This window comes from Pleurodeles waltl, chromosome 10 (genome assembly GCF_031143425.1).
Source record: "Pleurodeles waltl isolate 20211129_DDA chromosome 10, aPleWal1.hap1.20221129, whole genome shotgun sequence".
NCBI lineage: Eukaryota > Metazoa > Chordata > Amphibia > Caudata > Salamandridae > Pleurodeles > Pleurodeles waltl.
In genome coordinates, this window is record NC_090449.1 from 791,639,611 (window position 1) to 791,667,002 (window position 27,392).

Sequence of the window (27,392 nt, forward strand, 5' to 3'; positions counted from 1 at the left end):
ATAGATGGAGAACAAAAGGAAGCCAAGCCGTGGGTCATGCACTGATCATAGGATAGGAGAATATCTCCCTTTTCTAGTAAAAACAAGAAGGAATGGTCAGATAGTTAAAATCTAAACCATTGAACAACCGTGAAAGAAATCCACTGTTCAGAAAGAAAGTGTAAGTGTATAAGACTAGAGTGATCCATAGTGTCAAAAACAGTAGAAGGGTCAAGAAGGATAAGAATGTTTATTGTGGAAAGCATAAAGTATAGTGTTAGACAGAAAGGAGTGCAAGCTCAGTCACATAGCCAGGAGGAAAGCCAAATTGAATAGAATAAGGAACAATATTGGTCTGCAGAAAAAAGTTAGGAATAGCAATCAATTCTAGGTTGTTCGATAGGAGCATACTTAGTTATGTCTACTACCCCTTCTGGGTTATAAGCCATCAACCGGGACTAACCAGGCATCTCTGACCTGGGCTTTTCTTTCAATCTTACTCCAGGTGTGACCCATCACCTTGCAGTCAGCATTGAGGTCTCAGTGCCAGGTGTTTCTTGGCATTCCTCTTTTTCCTTTTCCCTTGAGGGTTCTAGGTCAGGGCTTGCCTGGTGGTGTTTGATGTGGGCTCGCGGAGGGTGTGACCTATCCAGCCCCAGAGTCTTCTCATGATTTCTTCATGAGCAGGGAGTGGAAAAGTCTGCTGCCATAGGTCGCTGTTGCTGATGGTGTTTGGCCAGCTGATTTAGAAGATATTCCTCAGACAGGTGTTGATGAAGGTCTGGACTTTGTTGGTGGTGGTAACTGGGTCCTCCATGTTTCTGCTCCATACAGAACTAACAATTTTACATTGGTGTTAAAAAGCTTGCACTTGGTTTGCAGTTTTAGGTCCTTGGAGCACCAGATCTTGTTTAGCTTAATGAAGGCAGCCCTTGCTTTGCCCTCTCTTGACTTGACTTTGGCGTCTGCGTCACCCTGCTTGTCTATGACAGTGCACAGGTAGGTGGAGGCCTCAACCCCTTCCAGTGCATCGCCTGCAAGAGTAATTACAGTTGTAATGGCCGTGTTAGCCTTCATGATCTTGGTTTTTTCCCTGTGGATGTCAAGGCCAAGTTGTGCTGATGTGGCTGCCACATTATTGGTCTTCTCTTGTAGTCCAGGACATCGAGCTATGTCCAAGGTATCCACCGGATCCCATTCCTTGCTATGGATGTCTTCATGATCTAGTCTATGGCCAGAAGGAAGAGGAAGTGCAAGTGCAAACAACCCTGGAGGACTCTGGTCTCACCAGGAAGGCTTCTGTGAGTTGTCCCCCATGGACTATTTTGCAGGTCATTCATGATGATTTTTACAAGTTTATTTGGCATACCATAGTGGTGGATATGTTTCAAAGGGTCTCTGTGTGTCCAAGCTATTGGATGCCTTGTCTTAGTTGATGAAGCTGACATAGAGGGGGATGTACCATTCCACCGACTGCTCAGTGATGATGTGCAGTGTTGCAATCTGGCTTGTGCAGGATCTATCTTTGCGGAGGCCAGCTTGCTGGTCGTGGAACTGGGCTTTGACTTGTTTCTTCATTCCACTCAGGGTGACTCTATTGAACACTTAGCCTGGGGTTGATAGAAGAGTTAGCAGTTTGTAGTTCGGCCAGTTATTCGGCTCACTTTTCTTTGGGATCTTGATGAAATATCCCTCCTTCCAGTCTGATGGCACCTTTTCATCTCCCCAGACCCTTCCAAACATGGGTTAGAGCATATTTACTGATTTTCAAGGTCTACCTCCAGTGTCTCTGCAGAAACATTGTCAGGTCCTGCTGCCTTCCCATTTCTTAGATGTTTGGTGGCTTGCCATATTTCTTCCTTGGTTGGTCTGCTGCAGTCGACTAGCAGGTCCTTGTCACCCGGCTGTATGTCTGTTGGAGATTGTGGCATGGGCTGTTTCAGCAGTTCTCCAAAGTGCCCCATCCATCTTTGACCTTTGTTACTTATGAATGTCTTCCCAGCTCTGTCTTCAACAGGTCCTTCTGACTTGCTGTATCTGCCAGAGAGTTTCTTTGCTATGCAGTAGAGTTCTTTCAAGTTTCCATGTCTTGCTGCTTTCTGGGCTTTTATGGCAAGACCATTCATGAATCTTCGCTTGTCTGCTCTTAAGCTTCTCTTTGCTTCGTTGTTGGTTTTGGTGTACTCACCTTCACCTTTGCTTTTTCTGTTCTTGTTCCATTGGTGCTTACTGCAGCTCTCTTTTCCTTTCTCTCTTGGATTTTGCAAGTGTTTTGGTTACAATCCATTTTGTATGCTGGTGTTTCTTGGGACATAGTACCTCCTGGCAGGTTGATGTCACTGTTTCTTTGATCCTCGCCCACTAAATTTCTACTGGGTCTTTATCGTACTCTAGTTCTTGCGTGACTTGAAACTTGTTACTGAGGGTGACTGACTGTTCGGTTTGTTTCTGCACTTCTTTGAGGAGGGTGGTGTTATATCGGTTTGTTGGTACCACCCATGGGTTCTTCAGCTTTCGCTTTAGCCTGGCTACGACCAGGTGATGGTCTGACACCACGTCCCCTCCTCTCATCGCTCTCATATTCTAACGGGACTTCCAGAACTTATTGGCAATGCAGATATGGTTGATCTGATTCTCTGTTGAATGGTCTGGTAGCACCCATGTTGCCTTGTGTATTCTTTTGTGGGGAAATACGCTACCGCCTATCACCAAACTGTTAAGGGAACAGAGATCTGTGAGCCTTTCACCATTCTTGTTCACATCGCCAAGGCCATGATTGCCCATTACTTCTTTGTACCCAGTGTTGTCGCTTCCATTCATGGCATTGAGGTCCCTCATCAGTATGGTGATGTCTCTCTCAAGGTATGTCCCCAGGACGAACTGGAGTCTGTTGTAAAAAACTGCTCTTTTTTCTCATCCTTGCTGTTGTTTGTAGGTTCAAAGCACAGGATACAATTCATGTTGATCCTCTTTTTCTTTGTGCCGAAGGTCGCTGAGCTTCCCATTCAATCGGAGTTCCGTTGCTGCTGTCATAAGCATAGGTGCTATTTACTGAGTATGTAGGGCGTTCTCTTCCTCATGTCCAGAATACAGCAACATTCCTCCCGGAGCCAGAGTTTTCTGCCCAGACTGTGTTCATCTGGTATTGGTGATGCCAAGAAGGGCAAGGTTGTATTTGTTCATCTCCGCTGCCACTTGGGCTATCTTTCCTGTCTCATACATGGTCCTCACGTTCCATGTCCGGATAGAAATGGTGTTGGTCGAAAGCAGGTGAATTGGCTTTGTGGCTTCCAGAGATCTTTGTCTTTCACCGCAAAGCATCATAGCTCTTTGTGAAGAGGATTCCTCTCTCTTTAAGGTGGCGATACTTTTTGGTTGACATGTCTGCAGCTAGGATTTTTTTACAATAGTGGGGTATATACCCGCATGCATAACACTCTTCCTTTTGCACCTGGGCTTGAGACTGGCCATGGCGAAGTTAGAAAGGAACAAAAGCAGTGAAATATGTAAAGGGTTAAAAAGATCATTAGTATCAAGAATAGGTTTTTAAGTAATGGAAAGATCATAGCAGCTTTGGAGTAAGAGGGAAAGAACTCAGAAGAGAGAGAAAGATTGAAAGAGAGACAGATAAGGCCATTAGCAAAGGGACACAGTTTTCACCAGTTTTCACCAGAGTAATTAATTGAGGGGGAATGTAGTACATTTTACCTCAGATAGATAGGAATGAATGTCCAAATCTGAGGTGGCCTGTGTAGGAAGCTGACTCTGTACATAATATATCAAAATGAGACATAGGGGGTCATTCTAAGTCTGGCGGGCGGCGGAGGCCACCCGCCAGACTTCCCCCTTCCAAAATACCGCTCCGCGGTCGCAAGACCGCTGAGGGTATTTTGGCTTTTGCACTGGGCTGGCGGGCGACCGCCTAAAGGCCGCCAGCCAGCCCAGTGCAAAAACCCTTCCCACGAGGACGCCGGCTCAGAATTGAGCCGGCGGAGTGGGAAGGAGCGACGGGTGCAGTTGCACCCGTCGCGAATTTCACTGTCTGCAGTGCAGACAGTGAAATTCAAAGTGGGGCCCGCTTACGGGGGCCCCTGCAGTGCCCATGCCATTGGCATGGGCACTGCAGGGGCCCCCAGGGGCCCCACGACACCCCATACCGCCATCCTGTTCCTGGCAGGCGAACCGCCAGGAACAGGATGGCGGTATGCTCGCTGCGCCGCCATGGAGGATTCAGAAGGGCAGCGGAAAACCGGCGGGAGACCGCCGGTTTTCCTCTTCTGACCGCGGCTGAACCGCCGCGGTCAGAATGCCCTGCGGGGCACCGCCAGCCTGTTGGCGGTGCTCCCGCCGACCCTGGCCCCGGCGGTCTAGTACCGCCGGGGTCAGAATCACCCCCATAGTGTGCACAGAGTCCAGGGGTTCCCCAAGAGGCTTGACAGAGGCAATAACAGATTATACTAATGCTCTATTTGTGGTAGTGTGGTCAAGCAGTTAGGCTTATCAGAGGGTAGTGTTAAGCATTTATTGTACACACACAAGCAATAAGTGAAAACACACACTCAGTGACAACTCCAGACTAATAGGTTTTCATTTAGAAAAATATTCTTTTGTTAATTTATTTCTAGAACCACAAGATTCATTTAGCAGGTAAGTACATTAAATTAATGGTACTTTGCACAGTAATACTTAGAAATTTGAATGGAATCAACAATCTACACAGTTTTCTTTAAAATGGCAAAAAGCTATTTTAAAAGTGGACACTGCAATTTTCAACAGTTCCTGGGGAAGGTAAGTAAAGTACAGTTTTTGAGGTAAGTAACAAACTTACGGGTTCAATCTCCAGGGAATAGGTAGCCCACTGTTGGGAGTTCAAGATAACCCCAAACACCCAGCACCAGCAACACAGGGCCGGTTAGGTGCAGAGGTCAAACAGGAGCCAAAATAACGTGGGCCCCTATAGGGGCAGGGGGTACTCCGGTTCCGGTCTCCTTGCAGGTAAGTACCTGTGTTGTTGGAGGGTAGACCACGGGGGTTTGAAGGAGTACTGGAGGGGCCCCAAGTAGGCATGAAAACCACAGCCTCAGCGGCACAGGGGCGGCCGGGTGCACTCTGCAAACAGTGTGTCGGGTTCTCAATAGAACTCTATGGAGGGACCCGGGGTCACTTAGGTGCTGCAGGCAGGGCACAGAGGTGCTTCTCGGGCAAGCCACCGACTGGGCAAGGGTGAGGGCTGTCTGCTGGTCATTGCTGCACCAGTGGTCGGTTTTTCTCGGGCCTGGGGGCTGCGGGTGCAGTGCTTCTCCAGGCGACGGATATCTTCTTCCTGGGCAGTCGCGGTTAGGGGCGTCTTCAGGATTCCCTCTGCAGGTGTCGTTGTGGGGGGGTAGAGAGGTCAGCCCAGGATGGACACGTAGTCAGAATCGCCTGGGGATCCTATCTGGCTAGTTGGTTTCTCTGGACACGGGCCAGGGGTATCAGGTGCAGAGTAGTTGGACTCATCCTTCTGGATGGAGGGGAGAGTCCCTTTAAAGATGGTTTCTTTGTCTTCTTGTTTGACAGGTTCATGGGAGCTTCTTGGTCGTCGGTGATGCAGGCAGTCCCCGGGAGGCTTTCAGGGGTAGATGGTCCTGCAGAACACGTTGCTTCTTATTTTGCAACTTTTTGAAGCAGGAGACGGCCTGGTAGGGCTGGGGCCGAGTCAGTTGGTGTCTCCTTCTCTTCTCTTTGGAGTTTTCAGCTCAGCAGTCCTTCTTCTTTCTTGAGGTCATCAGGTCATCAGGAATCTGAGGAGCTGGGTTCAGGGTCTCCCTTAAATACTAAATTTAGGGGTGTGTTTAAGGTCAGGTAGCAGTAGCCAACGGCTACTGTCCCTGAGGGTGGCTACACCCTCCTTGAGCACATCCATATCCCTATTGGTCCTAATCCTCCAAAGCAAGATGGAGGATTTCTCAAGGAGTGGGGTCACTTCAGCTCTCAACACCCTAGGGTTGGTCCTAGCTGAGGGGGTGACTCCTCCTTGTTTTTCTCATTATCCCTCTGGACTTGCTGCCAAAAGTGGGGGCTCATCCGGGGGGGTTGGCATCTCCACTGGGATGAGTGCCCTGGGGCACTGTAACACCAGGCTTGAGCGTTTGAGGCTCACAGCCAGGTGTTACAGTTCCTGCAGGGAGAGGTGTGAAGCACCTCCACCCAGGACAGGCTTTGTTTCTGACCACAGAGTGCACAAAGGCACTCATCCCATGTGATCAGCAACTCATCTGGAAGTAGCAGGCTGGCATAGACCGGTCAGCCTTACACTAGCAGTTGGGCTAAACATACAGGGAGCATCTATGTGTGCATTTTTCAATAACTCCCACACTGGCATCAGTGTGGGTTTATTGTGCTGAGAAGTTTGATACCAAATTTCCCTGTATTCAGTGTAGCCATTATGGTGCTATGGAGTTCGGAATGACAAACTCCCAGACCATATCCTCCGTATGGCTACCCTGCACTTACAATGTCTAAGAATTGACTCAGACACTGTAGGAGCATAGTGCTCATGCAGCTATGCCCTCACCTGTGGTATAGTGCACCTTGCCTTAGGGCTGTAAGGCCTGCTAGAGGGGTGACTTACCTATGCCACAGGCAGTGGTTGGTGGGCATGGCACTCTGAGGGGAGTGCCATATCGACTTTGTCTTTTCTCTCTACTAGCACACACAAGCTGCAAGGCAATGTGTATGTACTGAGTTGGGGGTCCCTAAGGGTGGCACAATACATTCTGCAGCCCTTAGGGACCGCCCCTGGCCACAGGACCCTTGGTACCAGGGGTACCTTTTACAAGGGACTTAACTGTGTGCCAGGGCTGTGCCAATTGTGGAAACAAAGGTACAGTTTTAGGGAAAGAACACTGGTGCAGGGGGCTGGTTAGCAGGGTCCCAGCACACTTCCAATCAAAGCTGGCATCAACACTAGGCAAAAAGTGGGGGTGATCATGCCAACAGTGGCATTTTCCTACAGCCTGGAACTCTCACCAATTGGAGCACAAAGAGGAAGTAGAATATGCATGCAGAGGAGAAAAGAAATCAGAAAAAATAGAAGTGATAACTAGTGAACTGAAAAACAAGAAGTACAGATGTTAGAGATTCTAAAAGTAGAGTACAATTCCAACCAACCTGCATTGTGAGACGAACACAAAAAAGTGGTCAAGAGGTGAAGGGGAAAGAAGACAAATAAATGGAGTAAATGCTGTCAAGGATCATTGAATAGATTGAGTAATAAGAGACTGGAAGAAATGTTCCTTGGCAGTTTTGAGTTGCAAATCAAAGTTGTAGTGAGAAGTGAGGAGAAAGATAGGAAGAAAGGGGTTCTGTTTTTAAGCCATATATGTTTAAAGTGCTGTGGCTGGCAGCAGAGAGTCGGTGCTCCTAAAAGAGGTAAGTAGCATGAGATCAGAAGGAAGAAATAGAAATAAAAAAGATGAGCAAGTAGAAGGAAAGCAAGGGGGGACTAAATTGAGATCCGGTGCTCCCCAAGGAATATAGGTGGGCACAGACCGCAGCAGATAAAGACCAAAAGATTCCATGAAGATGTGCAGATGCAGCATAATTGCTTAGTTAGAAACCTGTAAATCGAAGCAGCACAAAGCAAATACTTATGAGGCAACCAAAACACATAAAAGAGTAACCTTATCTTTGATAAACTAGGTACATAGACCATTAGCATAATAGATAATTAGAAAAGCCAAAGGTATAGGCCGAGCAAAGCAAAAAAACGTCAAATTTAAAAGATGAGATTGACCAAAAAGATATTAAAGCTGCAGCAGCAATACACTAAGGGTGACAAAGGAGATCAGCCCCGCCAGCCACCAAGCAACCCAGAGGAGGATGTGAAAAGAAAATTCTCCAACCCACTCTGAGGAGAATATGACAAAAATGTCTCAGATGTAGATAGAGCAGAAGATATAGTGTAATCATGCTGGAAGCCAGCCATGTTTCAGTAATACAAAAAACTGGAGTTCCATGGACAGAAAACTATCTAAAACACTGACATGTTTGGATGATACAGATTTGGCACTCCATAGACCTAGGTTGATACTGAGAGGCAAGAGACCAGTACTTGTGGTAAATACATTTGCCAAAAACCAAAGCCTGTATTTGAGTTGGTCTGTGATGTTCATTGATGCAAACAGGAATATGCATTTTAGACGAAAGCAAAAAAAGAGACGTGTTTCAGAGTGATACACATGTTAATATCTTAAATAAAGTCACAGAGGAGTCAAACAGTCTTTGAAAAAAAACAGATAAAGTTTTGCAAATGGGTTCCACTCATTTAGTCCATCAGTATAGTTAGCTTAAAATCATCTGGTTTTTAAACCTTTACTGTGGGTGAATCTCACAACCCGAGTCTTTCTCATAGTAATTTCATGGTACTTTGACTATGTGTTTACTGCCAGTTTCCACCTTTTAAGATAGGACCACTGCAATGCAGCTAGGGTGAGGTGCACGGGCCTGGTGACATGTGAACCTGTGTGCAGACGTATGTGTGTGGGGTGCATATGAACAACTACTGTCATGCACAGCCAGGTAGCACCATCGTCTCTCAACACGTGTGCACCTCAGCTCCCCACAAAGTGTGCCCATTGGAGGCTAGGAAGCCTGCTGCAAATGCTCTAGATGGCTAGAGCTTGGCACAAGGAGGAAAATGAGGGCGGGATGTAGAAAATCAGTCCAGTCTCTCCAAAGATCTGTCAATGGTAACATGCCAGCTCCAGAAAGCCAAGCGTTTGGTGCTTCACTGTGTCTCTGCTGCAAACCCCCAGGGTAGGCAGTGCTCGGTAAGCAGCACATCTTTATTTGGATTATTTCTGGGGAGCAGGCATGTGTGGGGTCCCCTTCCCCATATCCAGTATGCCCCTTAAGGGCCTCATCTCCAGGGAGCCAATGTGGCAACAGCAGGTCCCAGGACCCCATCCGGAGGACCAAGAACAAACACCCAAAGAGACCCAGCCACACAAGCCTGCTCCTGCTTGCATTAAGGGACCGGGCAGCAACATGGAGGCTGGTTTCCGTGCACCACACCTGAGGTGCACATGTGTGGAGAGCCGGCAGGATGGCTGGGAGTGCACTCCCTACTCTGCTCACAGTGGTTTAAGCCACTATGGGGGCCTTGGGCACCTATTTTAAAAAAGAAAAACAAAAAGGAATGCATGGGTTGAGGCCTCGTGTATAAAACAACAGCGGACAAATCCGCGAATAAAATATGCACGGCTCCAAAGAGGGATCATCCCATTATGCCTGCGGTAGGGGTTACTTGCCCCTTTCTTTTTGCTTGAGGTGTCCCAAGGAGGGGGTGGGGCACTACCAACATATTGAAAATTGTTGTAAAGGTGGCAGAGAGTGCAGCAGCCCCCTCCCCAATCCAGGAGTGTTCTAAGAAAATGAAACTTATCTTATGGTTCACAGGTCCTAGAATGCAGGATCTGGAGTGACTTTTTACTTTATTCTCAACATTCCCAGAGACTGAGCTTTTGCTCTACAGCTGAAGGGTTATGGAACCCCTAGTGGTTGGGTCTACGGATGCATTATGAAGTGAAGTAGTAAAAGAAAGACTCTGACACATCTAGATTTTCAATGCTCTAAGGTATAATGCTGACAATGATTTTTGGTAATAATACAATTCTTATATTATCAAGAATGAATGCATTTAAACATGGTTATTGAATCCATTAATATGCTGGTGACTTTTAACATGTGGTTATTGTTCTTATAATATGGTGACCTTTTGATGGAGCAAATAGGCTTGTCTTAAATTGAATTGGTGAAACCTTGACAAAGCAAATAGGCTTCCCTTACATTTTTATTTGGTGACCCCCCTGACAAAACCAATAGGCTTGCTTTGTACATTGATGTGGTGACCCCTTGACAAAGTCAACAGGCCTGTTTTATTTAAAATCACACCCCCATGTATTGTGATGTTCATTCTGGTATAGGTGTGGGGGTGGTGGTATTGTGATTTTGAGGTCTGCCCCATTGGGGGGAAAATGTGATTCAAGAATGCCATCAAAGGTATTACCATCTGCCGGATGTATACATTTGTAAATTAATGAATAGTGTTTTGTAGTGTATGTAATAAAATTATGTTTCCTTTCTCAAAGAAAAAAAACAGGTGGGAAAATGATTTATTGAATGTTGTTGCATGCCAGCAAATGAAGGATAGCTGCCTACACCACCTCCTAGGGCTTTGGACTGCTCTTCTTCACTACCCTGAAAGAGTGCTACAATGGAGTACCTCGTTTCCAGTAAGAAGACAACTGGGGACCTATTATTAGTACAGGACTCCTATCCTACACAACGAGTAACCAGATTTCTTGTACCAAGTATTAGATCACAACCAGGAATAACCAGGAGTTGGAGGACCACCTACAAAGACCTCACTGTCCTGGGAGACGTGTAATGACAAGAGTGGAGTGCATGAATGATGAGCTTGATGAGCAGGTGAGGTAGTGAGTGCAAGATGGCATGTGCTTAGCAATACTATCTAGATGCTGGAAGTAGGACCAGTCAACAATGGTAACCTAAGACCGAGGGACAATGTTTTGACCAACAATTATGGGCAGTTGGAAAATATTCTCAAGCAAACTTTTAATTCTGGATTTCGGGAACAGGCCAGGTAATGTGCTAGCCAACACTTAGGCCTTTGTTACGGATAGCCTTTTAAATCTGATGAGGCAGTACAGCAGTTATTGGCCACATCAGAATTTTATTACAAGAACGGAGGCTCATATTATGCAGTCTTTTCTTGCTTTCATTTTAACAGCAGCCAAGAAGAAAACTACATTTCCCAACAAAAAGAACTACAGAGTGACATCACAAAGGAACCATCCACTAGGACGTCGAATACCACTATTAGTATCTTGACTGCGAACAACAAGTCCTCTTTTCTTCCTGCTCGCACTCAAGATAAGTACCATCATTCTTTTGTCCTTGATAAGTTTTTTACATGTGTATTTCATATTAATTATGTACTTTATTTTGCATGTGTGCTTGTATGCTTATAACTTATCCACTTTGTTTGCCTGCGCGCACCGTTTATCTCGGCTTTTATTCTTATTTTTCCAGCGCATCTAATAACGGTCGTTTTTCAGCATTATAGATGCGCTCGTGCACTCGCGCAGCCGGCTTATCATTAGCCTCCCATTTGAAAGCCGGCTGCATTCCTCAAATTCCTCAAGCTCGCGTCTTTCTCCAGACGCGTTTATTTGTTTATTTAGGGCGCGCTTTCTCTAGCGAAGCCCTTTCTATTTATGGCTGCATTTTTTCCTCACGTGTTCTGCTAGCTTTTAAGGGCGCGCTTAACACGAAGCCCTTTTGCCCTTATATAACTCCCTTGGGAGGGGCTCCTCGTTAGATTCCACCTCCGGCAGTGCTTTGTTAACTCTGCCTTGATTTTTTCTTCAACCACCATTCCTATAGCCACATTTTTTCCCTCACAGCTTCACCGTTTATCCCAAATTTCTACCAGTTACTAATTATTCCATGATTTTTTGTACTTTTTCAGTTTAACCTCGTTTTTTATAACATATATATTAAATTGATCTCTTCATAAGAAGAAGACTCCCAGTTTTTTCAAGAATCTTTGAAGTCCTTTATTAAAGATTCTGTCCAACAGGCAGTTTCTGTTTCTATGCTTGACATATCAAAGAATTTGGAAGCCTCTCTTTCCAAGATTATCTCTGCTTCTGATACGCCTTCTACGAAAGGCAAGAAACGTGCGGCTACCCTTCCGGGGCCCTCAAAAGGCGTTTCTGCTGGTCCTTCCACCCGAGAGGTATCCAAATCAGGAACCCCTTTTCTCCGCTCCATATTACCCATGTAAGAGACACTGATGATGATGATGACTCTCCCAGTCATACAGATGATATGGACGGATCTTCGGATCCTTTTTGTTATGGGCCTCCGGAGAAAAGGTGCAGAATTTCTCCTAGTGACGGTGGTGACACTCACCCGGTGTCTCAAATTTTGGTGGACCATTCTGGTGAGCCCTTGTTCGATCTTTCCCTAGTGGTTCATCCAAACTCAAAAGAATGGTATCCTGCTGACCATGTGGCAGACTATGTTTCCTTTTTCTTATGCCATTCTTTCAACAAAGTTACCCGCAACAAACGTAAATCCGAATGTCCCCGTCCCTCTTTACCTGATAATATCACTGCTACCCCGACGATTGACCCTAACATGCTCATGTTTTTCACTAAATTTGGTAAAGACCCTAAAAAAGGTGTCGATAGAGCCTGGTCAGGCTGCCAGGATAAACTTCTGGATTTGGTGGGTCCTCTCACCAGGATTTTTGATATGGCGGAGGAAGCCAAAATGGAAAACCCTCCAATTGACCCTGTGGTTCTCTCTAACAGGGCGCAACGCGCTATCTGTATGCTGGGAAATGCCAACTCCCAATTGTCCATTGAAAGAAGCAAAAGTCTCCTGCTCAAGATTGACCCTAAACTGACTTCCTTGGTCTCTAAAGATGAGGGTCCTTCAGCTAAAGGCCTATTATTTGGAGACTCCTTTATCAAAGAGCTGGGCAAGTATGTCTCCACCTTCGCCTCCCTGGACAAAGCTCAACTTTCTATTAAAAAGATATTTTCATCTCTGGTTTTTGCCAGGGCCGGAAAAGGCAGGAGTCGCTTTGCCGGCCGTTCCCTCAGAGGTCAATATGAAAATCGAGACTCCTACAACCAGCAAACCCAGCTTGACACCTGCTCAGGATACAAGCCACGATTCTACCCTCGCCGGTCAAGAGGCTATCGACACAGGGGCTACGTCAATAAAGGAGAACAAATCTACATTAAGTGTTTCCAATTCTGGCCTTCCTCCAGTAGGAGGCAGACTAGCTCTTTTTCTAGACTCATGGCTGTTTCTCACGTCAGATCCCTGGATAATTCGATCCATTCAAGGTTACCTTTTAGAGTTTTATCAACCTGAAACTCAGTCCCTTTTTCCTCTTCCCCTGGTGTTTTCTCAAGAACAAAATCAACTTCTCAACAACGAGATTCAGTCTCTCCTCGCCAAACAGGCCATAGAGCCAGTTCTATTCGACACTTCAGGTTTTCTCAGTACCATTTTCCTAGTCCAAAAGAAAAATCTGAAGTTTCGACTAGTTCAGAACCTAAAAAATTTCAACAATTTTGTGGTTTACCAGCACTTCAAGATGGAGACTATCCTCCATCTCAGGGATATATTGCTTCAAGACGACTGGTTGGTCAGACTGGACTTTCAGGATGCTTCCCTCACGGTTCCAATTCACCCCTCACACAGAAAATGTCTTCAATTTCAATGCCAAAACTCTTTCTACCAATTCAAAGTTCTTCCTTTCCGGCTCTCTTCGGCCCCTTGGTGTTTCACCAAGATTCTCAAACCTGTTGAGGCCTTTCTCCGCTCTCACGGTGTTCGTCTGATTCTTTATCTGGACGATTTTCTCTTGATGGCACAAGACAAACGCCTTCTCCTCGTTCACCTACAGTTTTGTCAAGATCTTCTTCTCAAATTGGGTTTCCTCATCAATTTTCAGAAGTCAGCCGTGGTTCCAACTCAAAAATTTGAATTCCTTGGTTTCCTCATAGACACTACTCGTTCAATTCTTCAACTTCCCCAGCACAAGGTCTCCTTAATCTAAAAAGAAATTTGTCAATCCCTGTCCCTTCCTCACATCTCCCTCAGGACTCTGGCTCGTTTAGTGGGACTCCTCGCCTCCTCTATCCAAGCCATTTTCCCGGGTCTGCTACAGTATCGCGCCCTTCAACGGTTGAAGATTTGCCATCTTCACAAGGGTCTGGCCTATTCCGATCCTTTGGTTCTGGACTCCGAGTCCAAGGAAGAGCTTCTATGGTGGCTGACTCACCTAGACGCCTGGAACGGAAGAACTATCTTCTCTGCCGCCCCAGATCTTGTATTAGAGTCCGATGCAAGTCAGACCGGTTGGGACGCAAGATGTGGCCAGTTCTCAACTGGTAGCGCAGGGTCTCTGAAGGAGTCCTTCTTGCACATCAACAGTTTAGAGATGCTTGCAGGTTCCTTTGCCATCCGCTCCTTTACAAAGGACAAAGTAAGCTGCACCATTCTTCTCAGAATGGACAACCTAACCGCCGTCAGATATATCAACCATCTAGGGGGCACCAGGTCCAAGATTCTGTCTACCCTGGCAAAGCATCTTTGGGAATATTGTTTCCCTCGACAAATCTCGGTCACAGCGGCTTACCTCCCGGGCAGTCTGAATACAGTTGCGGATTGGTATTCCAGACATCTTCACGGCTCCAGCGACTGGCAGTTGCACCCTTCAATATTCAATCATCTTACTTCCCTCTTTGGCGAAATGTCCATAGACCTTTTTGCTTCTCGCCTCAATTCTCACCTTCCTTCCTTTTTCAGTTGGAGGCCGGACCCGCAGGCTCTTGCCACAGATGCTTTCCTTCAGATTTGGCCATCGTCTCTTCTTTATGCTTTTCCTCCCTTCCTTCTCATTCCTCGAGTCCTTGCACAAGTGAGCAGACACCAATCCATTCTGGTTCTAATAACCCCATTTTGGCAGGCTCAGCCTTGGTATCCAACTTTATTGGAATTAACAACCGACGGACCTGTGTGGCTTCCTCACTTCCCCAACCTCCTCTTAGATCCCCAAGGTCGACAACATCACTTGGTTCTCAACAATTCCTTGTTTCTCATTGCTTGGAAGATTTCGGGTCGTCCTGGAGAACCCCAGGAATTTCTGAGGATGCTCTCAGACTCATCCAACAGGCCAGGGCCCCTGGTACCTCAAAGGCTTACAAATCTGCATGGGCCATTTGGTGCAGCTGGTGTTTGGACAGGAATACAGATCACTTTTCAGCTGATGTAGTATTGGTTGTGAATTTCCTTGCTTCTTTGGCCTCCCAGGGTAAGGCCTATCGCACTATCAACACTTACAGGTCTGCCATTTCTGCTGAGCATCATAGAGTCAATGGCAGACCGATTGGTGAACATCCTCTCATCTGTCAGCTTTTAAAGGGAGTAAGATGTGTTTTCCCTCCATCTCCTAAATATAATACTATGTGGGATGTCAATCTAGTCTTAAAATGTATTACAGTTTGGCCGGATAATGAATTCCTTTCTCTTAAGCAACTTTCTGCAAAATTGACTATGCTTTTGTGTCTAATTTCACTTGAACGTGTTTCGGATGTTAAAGCCCTGGATGTTACCTCTTTTTTCTTCTCTCCTCTTGGTGTTTCTTTTCAAGTCAGAAGACGTACTAAAACTAATTTAGCATTGGTTAATTATCCATTTTTTCCCTCTCAACCCAAATTGTGTGTTGGTAATTGTCTTAAAGCTTATGTGATTCGTACTGCAGATTTGAGGTCATCCTCTGCCTCCCAATTACTTATTTCCTTCCAGACACCCCAGAAACCTGTCTCTGCACCTACCCTAGCTCGTTGGGTCAAATGGATCATGTCTCTAGCTGGGATTGATATAAATTATTTTGGAGCCCATTCTGCCAGAGGGGCTATGGCTTCTCAGGCTTTTTGGGCGGGATCCTCTTTACAGGATATCCTCAAGTCTGCAGACTGGTCTAATGAAAGTACCTTTAGAACCTTTTACTGTAAAACAATTTCTCATGTTTCGGATTCTGTTATTGCTATGCTTTAAACATGCATAATATGAGCCTCCGGTCTTGTAATAAAATTGAGATTTTCCTAGCCTTGGTGTCTGAAAGGCTAGATTTTATTAAAGACACGGAGGTGAGTATTATCCCACCACTAGTTTAACCCTCCCTGTTCCTTTATTTCAGTTCCAACTCCTTCTTCCAACGTTGTCTCTTCATAATCTACATGACGAACTTCCTCCGACACTGGACTCTGTCATCAGTGGATATCCTTCCCGGATTCCTCTCTGCACTCGCCATCTTCAAGATTGCCTTGTGGACTTTGTGACATTGATTTCTGTTTTTTATGTAATCTTGTTGGTTACTTCTCCTCTTTAGTTTTTCGCATCAATAAAGAGGACTTGTTGTTCGCAGCCAAGATACTAGTAGTGGTATTCGACGTCCTATTGGATGGTTCCTTTGTGATGTCACTCTGTAGTTCTTTTTGTAGGGAAATACAGTTTTCTTCTTTGCTGCTGCTAAAATTAAAGCAAGAAAAGACTGCATAATACTCGCCTCCGTGTCTCAGACACCAAGGGTAGGAAAATCTAAATTATGAGCTCCCTAGGATCGTTGTAAATCTCATAACTTTTATCCAGAGATTTTGGCTGCTAAAAGCAATCCAATCCCACGGAGAAAGCTGGGCCCAAAACTGCGAATTACTGGGAAATCAAAACAGAATTACCAAATTCACCTGATAATTCTTAATTTCCTAGTGGACCCTCAGGGTCCAACTCATAACGAGCCAGGTAAAGATCTGGCTAATTAACGTGGTCACCCATAATGAGGGTCTTTTCGTCTTGGTATGTTAATAAAGTCACTCAGAAAACAGTTCTGTTGAGATTTATGTTGCTTTACTGAAACTCATGTCAGCAGTCCACTATGTCCACCCCTGAAAATTTGACCAATATACAGGCACAGCAAGCACAGTTATATTTTACAAGGCCTGCTCTGCTCACCTGTGTCCTTAAGTGCTGCTCACCAGACACGCCAAGCCCATGGATGGGCCAACAAGTGAAGTAGAGCTGGTGAGCAGGCGTGCAGTCAGGAGAGGGAAAAGAATAAGGTACTTATCTTCAGTAATGCTCTTTCTGGCAGATACTCTAACTTCAGACTCCCTGCTTTGTGAATATTCTCTAGGCATCAGACTTGATCTGGAATCTTTTCGAGCAATACTCCTGTGCACTGGTAGGAGTAGTTATGCAGTTTCACAACCAATGTCTTTCCACTCCGGAAGTTACGAGGGGAACCACATATGTCGCTGGCATCAGTTGCTTTCTCAGTCTACCTGCACCCTCAGACACAGAGCCGAGGTTGGCATGGCCAGTGTGTAGATCTCTAGACTGGTACCCCTTTAGACGAAAAGGAGTCCAGTTCACAGAGCTGGCAGGTGGGAAGGTCGGTGAGGAATCTGCTGTGAAATAGAGTATCGATAAGAAAGATTGTTACTGAAGGTAAGTAACTTGTTGTTCTGATTGATGCTTCTAACAGCAGACTGCTCACCTTGAAGATAGACACAATAGCAGTACCTCCACAAGTGGTGGGTCTGTAAACTGGCTCATACCAAAAAGTCCTGCAGGACTGAGCAGGCAAAATACCCATCTCGACAGACTTGCCTATTGAGGCAGTCATGCTTCGTGAATGTGTCTTCCGACTCCCACTTAGCTCCCTGACAATTCTCCAGAACAGGTACTCCACCTGCCAACACAGTGGTAGCAGCATTGGCTTTAGTGGAATGAGCCCACAGACCTTCTGAAGGGTGCTTCTTAGCCAATGCATAACAGATTTTGATGTGAAGCATAATGCATCAAAAGATGGTTTGCCCCTGCACTGCCTTGCCCTTCTTTGCACCAACAAACCCCTCAAAGAACTGACTGTCCACTTGATATTCTTTGGTGCAATCAGTGTGAAAACTGAGTGTTCTCTTTGAGTCCAAACAATGGAGTCTCTCTTCCTCCTTTAAGGGATGAGGCACAGTAAAGAATGCCAGAAGTATGAGAGCTTCCCTGACATGAAATGGTAGGTCTTGTACTTCTGCGGTCCTCCGCATAACAAAATCAAAATAGACACTTTTTCAGTGGCAGGGTCGGGAGGGGAAAAGAGGCCAGTATCTGGATACGTACCAAAACTATTGACATCTTGTAGCTCTTCATACCAGTTTTCACCATCATGGACAAAATCATCCCCTTCATCAACATTTTTATTGTCCAAATCAGTGCCAAAATGACTGTGCAACATGTCCTCAGCTAAGCTTGGGTTGGATTCTGGTCAGAATCAGAAACCATAATGGGCTGAAAATCCTTGTGTGGCATCGGCAGCATCAGCACAGTTGATGATGCAAACAGAACTGGTGCAGTGGGTGGTGTCAGAACCGTAGTCTGCCCCTTGAACATGCAGAACACAAGGTAGGAGTGGTGGACCTGCTGGTGGAAGTCCACCTGGAAGCCTCTGAAGATCCTTTGGACCTGATGGCACACCAGAAGGAACTGGTAAAGTTATGAAAATGAGCAGCATTGCCTCCCTAAAAGCCTTCACTTGCTGAGACATCACAGAAGGAAAAGGAAATTCGAGGTGCATCAGGTCTAGGCTCAGGATCAGCTCCAATAGAGATGATGGGGGGCGAGACTGGGTAGCATGTAGACACCCTTGAACCCTCTTGGGAGTTTGAGAGTTAGGGGAAATGGCTGAGTCCTGCTTCAATTTCCTATGCTTTTTCTTGAACTTACCACTTCAATAGATCACAGCATGGATTCTTCAAATACTTGGCAATATACCACTTTGTGGCCTCATATGGCCTTCAGATGCATCTGGATGCAACTGTCAAAGGCCCTGGAATCTTGCTCTGATTCGGCGTACCACAGACATACTTTGTGAGGGTCTGTCATCATTCTGCAACAGTCCCTACAAGGCTTGAACTCCTTTGTCTTATGGGGTGACATTTTCCCTTTCACTCTTGAAAATGTTTGTGAAAGGGTCTTGAAAAGACCATGGAGTAACGCTGGATCCACATCTGAAAGCATAGAAAGAAAGAAACATCAGCATTCATTGGTGGTGTTTATATGTGGCTCTCGCCATTACTTCCAGAGCGGAATAACATTGTGATACAGTTGCAGGATGCCACTTTCCAGCACATATGAGTAGTGCTCTAAACGTTTTCAGACCCAGTCTGACGCTTGGGAATATTCACATGTGGAGCAGCCTGCTGTTAGACGTATCCATCAAAAACACCACTCTCGCTTGGCATCGGGAAGTGTACTCCAAAGGGAAATCCTTTCTCTCTGTTTCCCAAGGAGAATGACTGACACTGTTTCCTATTACCCCGACATTATCACTCCTACACACTCTTGGCTTTGGGGTGCTGTGTTTCTTTTTCCCTCTCCTGTTTCTTCGTTGCAGATTTTCCTTTCTCCACTCCCTTTTTTTTTTTTGCCATCTGATTATGCTTGGGAAGCATAACTAACTCCTTGTAATTCAATACTACTTCCGCTGGTTGCCCCACAGCAGGAAGGGCACATGTTGGTGGCAAGGTAATTCCCTGACCACTGGCAGAGAAAGGGTCTCCAGTAAAGAGCAACCCTGAGGGGCCCTGGGGCATTGCAGCTCCTGCCCAATGTGGAGAAGACCTGATGATGAAGCATGCCACTGGGTGTGTAAGAGTCAAAATATCCCATTAAGGATATCTTGGTGACTTGGATTCGGTCCTAGTAAACCAGCAATTAGATCAAAGGACCCTTTCCACTACCAGGTAAGGTGGATCCTAGAAGGAGAAGGTGACCCCAGACACATCCATTCTGCTGGACATGGTGGCTGTTCTGTGGGGGTGCCCTTCAGGTTCAGCCGGATGAAGGAGGCAGTGACCTTGAATGAGTGTAAATGAGTGACAAACCTGGCATTGAATACACTAATGGTTACTGCAATGTGTCTATTAATTGCCTTGTTATATTTTTAAGTTGGTGGAGTGTTTACATAGCATTTATACTATATATTGTTTATGGTGCATATATTTTCCATAAACTCTAACAATACTTTATAGTATAGTATTAAATTTGGTGTAGTGAGTATATAAAAAGAGGCTCTTATTTGTCATGCTTTTCCTTTTTTACTGTGAGAAGCATCTTTGAAACTGTTTCTTTCAACGGGTGTACATCCACAATTTCCATGCAGAACGTCCCAGCCCTGTATAACCCTTAAAATCCTGCCTGAAAAATTGCCCTTCCATCACTTCCGTTTTTTTTAATCGCCCTCTGCTTCTTTCTACCTTCTGTCTCCCTCTTCTGTATGCAAGTTACTCTAAAATCACATGTCTAACTGCCTTAAAGCTCTTTGAAAACCATAGCAATGTCTATTAATTCCAGCTAGGCATTGTGCCTTACCTAGCCCCCCTCTAATGATCACATCTATGCCGACAATTACCACATAGAAACTGGAGTGAATGCATTGAATGAGCATGCAAAACTAACCCCAATATCCAGTTGACTGACCACTAATTGGGCTCCTGGGTAGCATCCTACTTGCCACAAAGTGCTTTGATGCCTCATCAGGGGTAGTAAGCACTATACAAATACAATTTATGACATCATTTATACTGCACAATAATTTTATGCAGAGATATTATTCCAAGAGCATAGAAGGAAAGCCTACCAATCATATGAATATCACAGGAAAAATATCATTGCCTTTGACCTATCTACAGCTTTCATCCTCCTTTACACCTTGCTGTTTTTTTTTTAGTTACTTTTGATCTGTTTGAGCTTGAAACAAACACATTGTTGTTAAAATCTACAGCCTATGTAAAAATTGATGGATTATATGGCAAATCCATAAATATGCAGAAAATGCTGTGGTGGCAAGATCATGAGTCCGGTGGCTCTGGCTACAGCCATGCATTCTAGTTCAATTAAAGAGAGTGTTAATTTAGTGCCTATAGTGTTCATACTTGAAGGCATCTCTCTCAGCTGAATTCCTCTGCCAATTGTAAAGAGCTTTGATGTATATCTGAATGGCCCGTTGTTTTCTTTCCAATTTCACCAGGTAAATGTGGATTTTATATTGCTGGGTTTCTCCCCGTTTTTCACCAACCTGTAGTGGCCTGCCCTCAAAGAAAATAAATACATGCATGCCACTAGACCCGGTTCAGGCGGGAGATTCCTGTTTTTTTCAAGCAACACATTGCAGTGTTTTGTCTGTCTCCAGCCTGAAACAGCCTTTGCTTCAGTAGGTGTCAATGGGGATATGCATTCTCGAGATTATTTGTTTTTAATCTTCCACTTACCTCTACTTAAATGTTGACATGTAGGTAAATATTGTTTATTACACCAACACTCTCCCTAACCCCCATGAGTGCATTACACCAATTCTAAGGGGTGGGGAGTCAATTTGCCAGAGAAACGCGCAGATCCGGTCCTACTGGACGGCCCTTTTCCAACCACGTACTTACTTACCAGTTGCTGCTGGACATGTGGAACCAGCCTCCTCTCCCCTACACACCCTTAAGCACCAGCGCTCGGTGGGGTAAATAGGCCCCACGGCGCGCGCACGGCCGGTCCGGCGCTCCTCACCCCGTGCTGACCTCGGCACTCTTCCCCGTGTAGGGTTTAGCGCTTTGGCGCAGGAGTTCAAAGGGGACCCTGAGCTGAGATCGTGTAATCCGGGGTTTGGCCGCAGCTGGGGGCAGGATGGCGGTTTATCCTCTTGCTGGAGTGTAATCTTTACACCACTCACACTTAGAAGGGAAACCGCCGCTTTGAAATGCAGAACACCCTTTAAACTGCGGCACAGGCCGAGCGCCAAACACACATCGAATCAAAAACTCCGAGAAAGGGTGGGATTGAGATAACCAATGTAGGAGAAAGTAGGTTCAGAAGAAAAAATGCATTGCGTTTGAGAATGTTCCACATGAATAAAATAAATCGGTGTGCCGAGGTTAGTCATATTAAAATGGTGTGATTAAAATTTAGGAGGCAGGACTTTTTAAACTCACTTCTGACATGTTAACGGGCAGTTAATGTAATTTTTTTGAAACCATACTCCCTCCACTCTCTGTTATGTGGTGCATCCACGAAGAGGAACCGGAAGTACTGTAAATAAAAAAATTGGAAATATTACGAATCTTTTTCACTGTGTTTAAAATCGCACTCTCGCTCCGGCCAATAGTTTGCATTTTCCTGGGCGATTCTGTATACTTGCAACCCGAAGCACGTGGGCAGGCGGCAGCGATGAGTTTTAAAGATTAAAACTCGCTTTGTAGTGAATTAGATTTGTCTTCGGCATTGGTGGGATGCTGACAAAAACCGCAACGAAAGGAATAACCCTATGTGTTGCTCCATTGTTTACAAGAATCAGCATTTATACTTTCCAAAACAGACAACTTCGTACCCCGCACTTATGTGTAAAACAGTATAATCGATATAACAGGCAGTGTTATAAACACGCCCTTTTCAACTTAAAGGTGTGGCTTAATATAGTACGGCTATCCCCAGCGCATTTTAATTGTATGTGCGTATATAACAGAAACGGATACAGTAATTAATGTACACTTGATAGAAGAAAAATAAATAAATCGTACAGCAATCGTGCGCATCTGATTAACAAACCCACATACACGTTTTTTCTGCTGCAGTGTGAAAAATATGAACGGTTCTTATTTCCTCTGATTTTCAGCTTCTTCCATTTCACAAAATAATGTTCCAGTTTGGCATCTAGGAACAGCAAAGCGGACATCGATAAGCATCCTTTTGGGAGCAGATATATGCGCGGCGGCTATCGGAGTTACCCGCCAACGTGATGCGCGATTACAGAAGCGCTAATAAATGAGCATTCTGTATTCATGTATGCCGGAATTTGTATGAACTTTGACCCGGCAACTACTGCATCAATTAGCAACAAAATCAGATACTTTTGATGGTCATTTTGAATTTGCGTCTAAAAATGAAGGTATGAATAAAAACACTTCGACTCAAAATTAAGTTTGCAAGTAATATATAAAAGTGTCGTCCGAGAGAGCCGCTTCTTTTCACAAACACTGCCAGCCTCAATGTTGAGTTTAGTAACTAATTAATGTAATGCGCGTGTCATTAATATTTATGAGATGAGCAGGGCCGATGCAATCGATAATATATCGATTCTGCTGATTTTAAATGTTTTTTTAACAAATACATGTATTGGCGCTATAAAATATCGCGACCCGACAACAATATAATTCCACATCATCTTAAATGAGGGATGTGCATTACTACGCATAATGTTATCAAAGGTAGTCGCTAAATCAATGTAAAACGTGATTTGACCCATTTGGTTTGGATGGGATTACATTGTTAACACTTCCGTGTTTGATACATTTGGTGGTGTTTCGTATAAAAATAGTTATCAATTCATTCGCTTAAGATATTTTTGAATCAGTTAATTCACTTAAAAATGAGTTCCAAAATGCTAGTGGTTATTATGACTTCCCTTCAAAAGGACGATTATTTCAACGGAAAAATATGTTTTGTGAGTTCCACTAAAAGTGAAAGGCGGGGGAGGCCAAAAAATACAAAGCGTACAGTGAGCACATATTTTCCCTTGCTGCAGAAATCCCCGGGCTGGGTGTTTACAGAAGCATGTTGCAGAGTGTGAGAAATGCGCGCGCCTGGGCCCTGGGACGGCCGCTCTCAGCCCAGTGCTGGGCGCGAGCCGCGGGGTCACAGGCATCACTCGGCGTGAACTCTGCGTGAACCCGAGATTAGACGGGGGCTTTGAGGCCGAGCAGTTTGTTGTTAGCTGCCTTTTCAACAGCCCTTTCAGACTGAGTAAATATTGATCGCTTTCAATCTGATTGCCCCTGAGGGGAACAACCGAGCACCTCAATGGGCTGAAGGAATGAACTTTGAAGGTGAGCAGACACAGTGAGCACACAGGGGGCAGGAGAGAAGAGTGCGGCAAAAAAGTTGGAGTTGGTCTCTAAAAGCAAAACTTGTTAAAGGAGGTTGCCGGTGAAAAGCAAAAACACGCTGTCCAGGTTGTCAGTCCTGCACTGCCGCTAACAGAGTTCCAGAATTTTCCATTGCTAAGTGATGCCTGATTCACCTCTGAGGCCTCGTGTGGCACGATTTAGTGTAACCTCTAATGAGAATACCCAACTACGCCTGATTTTGGATTACCACCTAAAGACCACGGTTCAGAATGCCTGATTAGGAGGGTTTAACTCCTGAATCGGTAAAGGGTTCTTGCACTGGAAATAAAAAAGTTTTTTTCAGCCAACCCTCACTTCAAGCAATCCCGAATCGCCAAGAGTAAGGCTTCGGGAAGGTCCTTGTCTTTGAATATGCCCGGTTACGTTTTGAACCCCGTTGCAGTGTCATCCATTAGATGGTCTTCCAGAGGTGTTAAGTTAAATCGGGAAAATAGCATAAAAAATAAATCCAATTGTCTTCATCCTACACGGAATTAAGGGCGATGAGGATTTCGGAATTATCGCTTGTCGGTTGACCTCTGGTTGGATATTGGGATCTAGTTTAACATCATTCATCAAAGTGCAACTTTAAAGGGTCCATCCACTCTAAAAAACAAAATACACCTGTCTTTACCTGGGCATACCTAATGACTCCTGAATGCCCTTTTCGTTTAATATGTCTAGTTAGCTTTCGAAGCCAGATGGTCATTTCAAAGGAGCTATCTACTGATAATAGCCGATCCGGTGCTCCTCATCCATTCACGTGTCACTCTCAAATATTGGAATCCCATTATGTTTTTTAGGTTGATTGCACCTGGCTCTGTTTCGAGGCCTACTCTGACACTGCAACGATTTAAAGGATTCGTCCAGAGGAAACATCCAAACCTGAGTCGCCACCAAGAGGGATGGATGCCAGTCCAGAATGTCCCTTGCTTTAGAGGTGGCTGGTTGTGTTTGAGACCTCCTCTACTAAAGTGTCCTCCTAGTGAAAAGAAGACAAATCCAGTTCCCTTCATCCCATCCTGAATCACCTCCAGTAAGGATTTCGGAAAGCCCCTTTTTTGAGGAGGCGTTGGTGTGTTCTGAGATTTATAGTTTGTACCATCATTCATCAGAAAAACACAACATGGTGTGACACTTACAAGGAGAGGGGAGGGCGGGTTTGTGAAGTCTGCACTAGAGGACTCTGGGACGCAACTGTGCAAGTAATCTGAAATACATATGCACGTCCTCCATGTATTCGTCTTGAGGAGTGGGTTTTGGGGGGGGGGGGGTTAAGATATGAAAAATATGAAAAAATACTAAAGGTGCCTTAGTGTAATCGGTGTGTTGTGTGTATGGGTTAGAGGGGGCGTTTGGGGGGGCGTTTGTGGTTGTGCTTTGAGGTCTGCTGTGAGGTCGTTCGCTGAGTGGCACGTTTAAGAATTCCAAAATACACTTTATGATGGACGTCCACGACACCAGTACACTATAAGGTTTGTGGCAATGATGTGAATGGATGGAAACTCCGCGGGGGTCCCCCTTTCTCCTACAGATGAAAGTATAACTTCGGTCCTACTAGCTGACTCTCCGTCCGCCTCCTACCCGCATGACCAACCTAACCAGGCTTCTAGCTACCCAGCAGGCCTGTAGAGGGTATTCTGTCCTCTCCTGGGACTCGTACACGCATTCTCTGGTTTCCCCATAAGTCCGTGGTGGATGTGTAGGCATGCCCCCTTTCATCTAATGCTGCACTGCAAGTCTGGACCCCATAGCTACAGCAGGCATCATACCGGCTATCAGATAGTGCGGGCCTCACAGCGGAAATATATCCTTGGGAGAGGGTCTTCAGGGCTGCCTTTGTCTCTTGTTCATCCCTTGTACATTTTTTTCAAAGCCAAAAGTGATAAAGTTTTATAAGTATGTATCATTGTAAAACCACCGTGCATACTGAAAATCATTGTTTTGTATGTATATATGATGTACGTGTGCCTTGACCTGCCTAGACCCACTCTTATCCGACTATTAATCATTATATATATATATATATCGCTTTCTAGCTTTCCATTGAATGTATCTATACAGCTATCTATCGATTGTTTCATCAATGCAATCGACAGGCTGTGCATTACGCATGTAAATTATATGAATTAATTCGATTTTCTCCCGATTGTATTGTTGAATGAAACACATTATCTTGCGAAGTAAGTTACTTTTCACAGATGTCAGAACTTTCAGTCCTGCCGTTTGCGCCTATACTTAAAATATAGGACTTTTTTAACTTTGAAAGGGATTTATTACTGACTCTTGAGCTAACTGGTGTCTTGTCAAGGCAACTATAAACGATTCTGCTCTACATTTCGTTTTTTAAATAGTTCGAAATGATATGCCTAGAAACAACAGCCCTTGAGTTCGGAACGAAACTCACTCATATTAGCTAGAAAATGTAATTAAATACATTCCCCTTGTGTGGGTTGGCAGTCGTGTAAACAAAGGCAAGGGAAGACACGTGGAAAGGAGAGGTTATCAGTGACTCAGTGCAGTGAGATCTGGTCTAGTGAGAATAAAGTGCGGAAAAGTCGCAAAACAAGCAAACAACGAGGCCTGCCTTATTAATAGCGTCAGTGCTGCCAATTAATTTAATAAACACAAAACGGAAGCAGAGGCGATCGACATGTGTCATTTATCTCTTAAATGTACATAAAAGTGGTTTATTATCATAGTATTTCTAATTGCCCCAGGTCTCAGCACATCTTTGATATTCGCATTTTCACATTGTTTCAAAAGCCCCAGTTCACTCTTTTAACAAGATAGAACGTTTCTTGGTTTCCGTTTCAGCTGCTGTGTTTTGTTTTCGTGAATTCCCTTCTGTGAATTTTTTCCCCCTACCAAAACCCAAGAAAACGCGCAGTCAGTGGTGGGGTCGGCCGAAGATCACAGTGGTGTCAGGCGTTTTGTGATGTTAAATCATTGAAATCGGGCCCTTCAAACACAGATCCGGCTCCACATGTCGAGGGAGGCATGTGTTTTGATGTGCGCATCTTACACCCACAAACAAAAGACGAGGGGAAGAGCACACTGGCAATGAAAGGTGCCATGTGCTTTGAAGCTCCCTCTGGACCCACCGGGCGCTAAGGGGGTTGGGGGGAGGGACAGCCAGAAGTTTCAGGACTCGCGCACTCGGTTTGGTCACCATATCTCAGTATGGTGGCTGATGCATCGGCACTCTGTGTGCCCGGCTAATGATAGCGGTCCATGCCACGTTATAAGACCACCTGCGCACAGCTTCCGGTGCGCCTGTAGCGCTAGTGATGTAGAGATGGCTACATTGGGGCAGGCACTTTTTTGTTGCATCGCCGGGGCTTCGCACACTTTGTCACCCATCTCTAAGAGGGTTGGAAGAACAGCAATATCAAAGCAACACGTTTTGTGTGGTGCTTCTTAAAATAGTTTTTCCCTTTCTTCTAAGCGCTACAAATAACAGGTGCCAGTATTACGCACTGCCGTGAAAAGCTGTCACGTGTGGCCGCTGCGGTGTTCTCCCTGCCCTGCTATGGTCCAGAGCATAGTGAAGGGATATCACCTGTGGCTTATTAGTTCGTGCTGAAAACGCTGGCTGTTTACTTTTCTTCAGTTGCCATGGATCGGTTTTCTCTGGAGTTTGCGTTTCCCACGTTGCCCTCTGTCCCCAGGCCTTCCCTGGCGATGGAAGTGTACCTGAAATAATGTGTTATGTGCCTGTAGAAGGAGGGGGTTCTCACTCTCCACACCTTTAAGACTGATTTTAGAATCTGGCACTTGAAAGTGAAGCTCTGGAACTCCCATTTGTTGCACATGAGAACAAAATTTCAAAGTTTC

The 27,392-nt window shown here is 45.1% G+C and overlaps 1 pseudogene; it reads right to left on the reverse strand.

The window, feature by feature from the left end:
* Positions 1 to 519: 519 nt before the first annotated feature.
* LOC138262455 (uncharacterized) lies at positions 520 to 3,300 on the reverse strand (annotated as a pseudogene).
* Between the last annotated feature and the right edge of the window lie 24,092 nt (positions 3,301 to 27,392).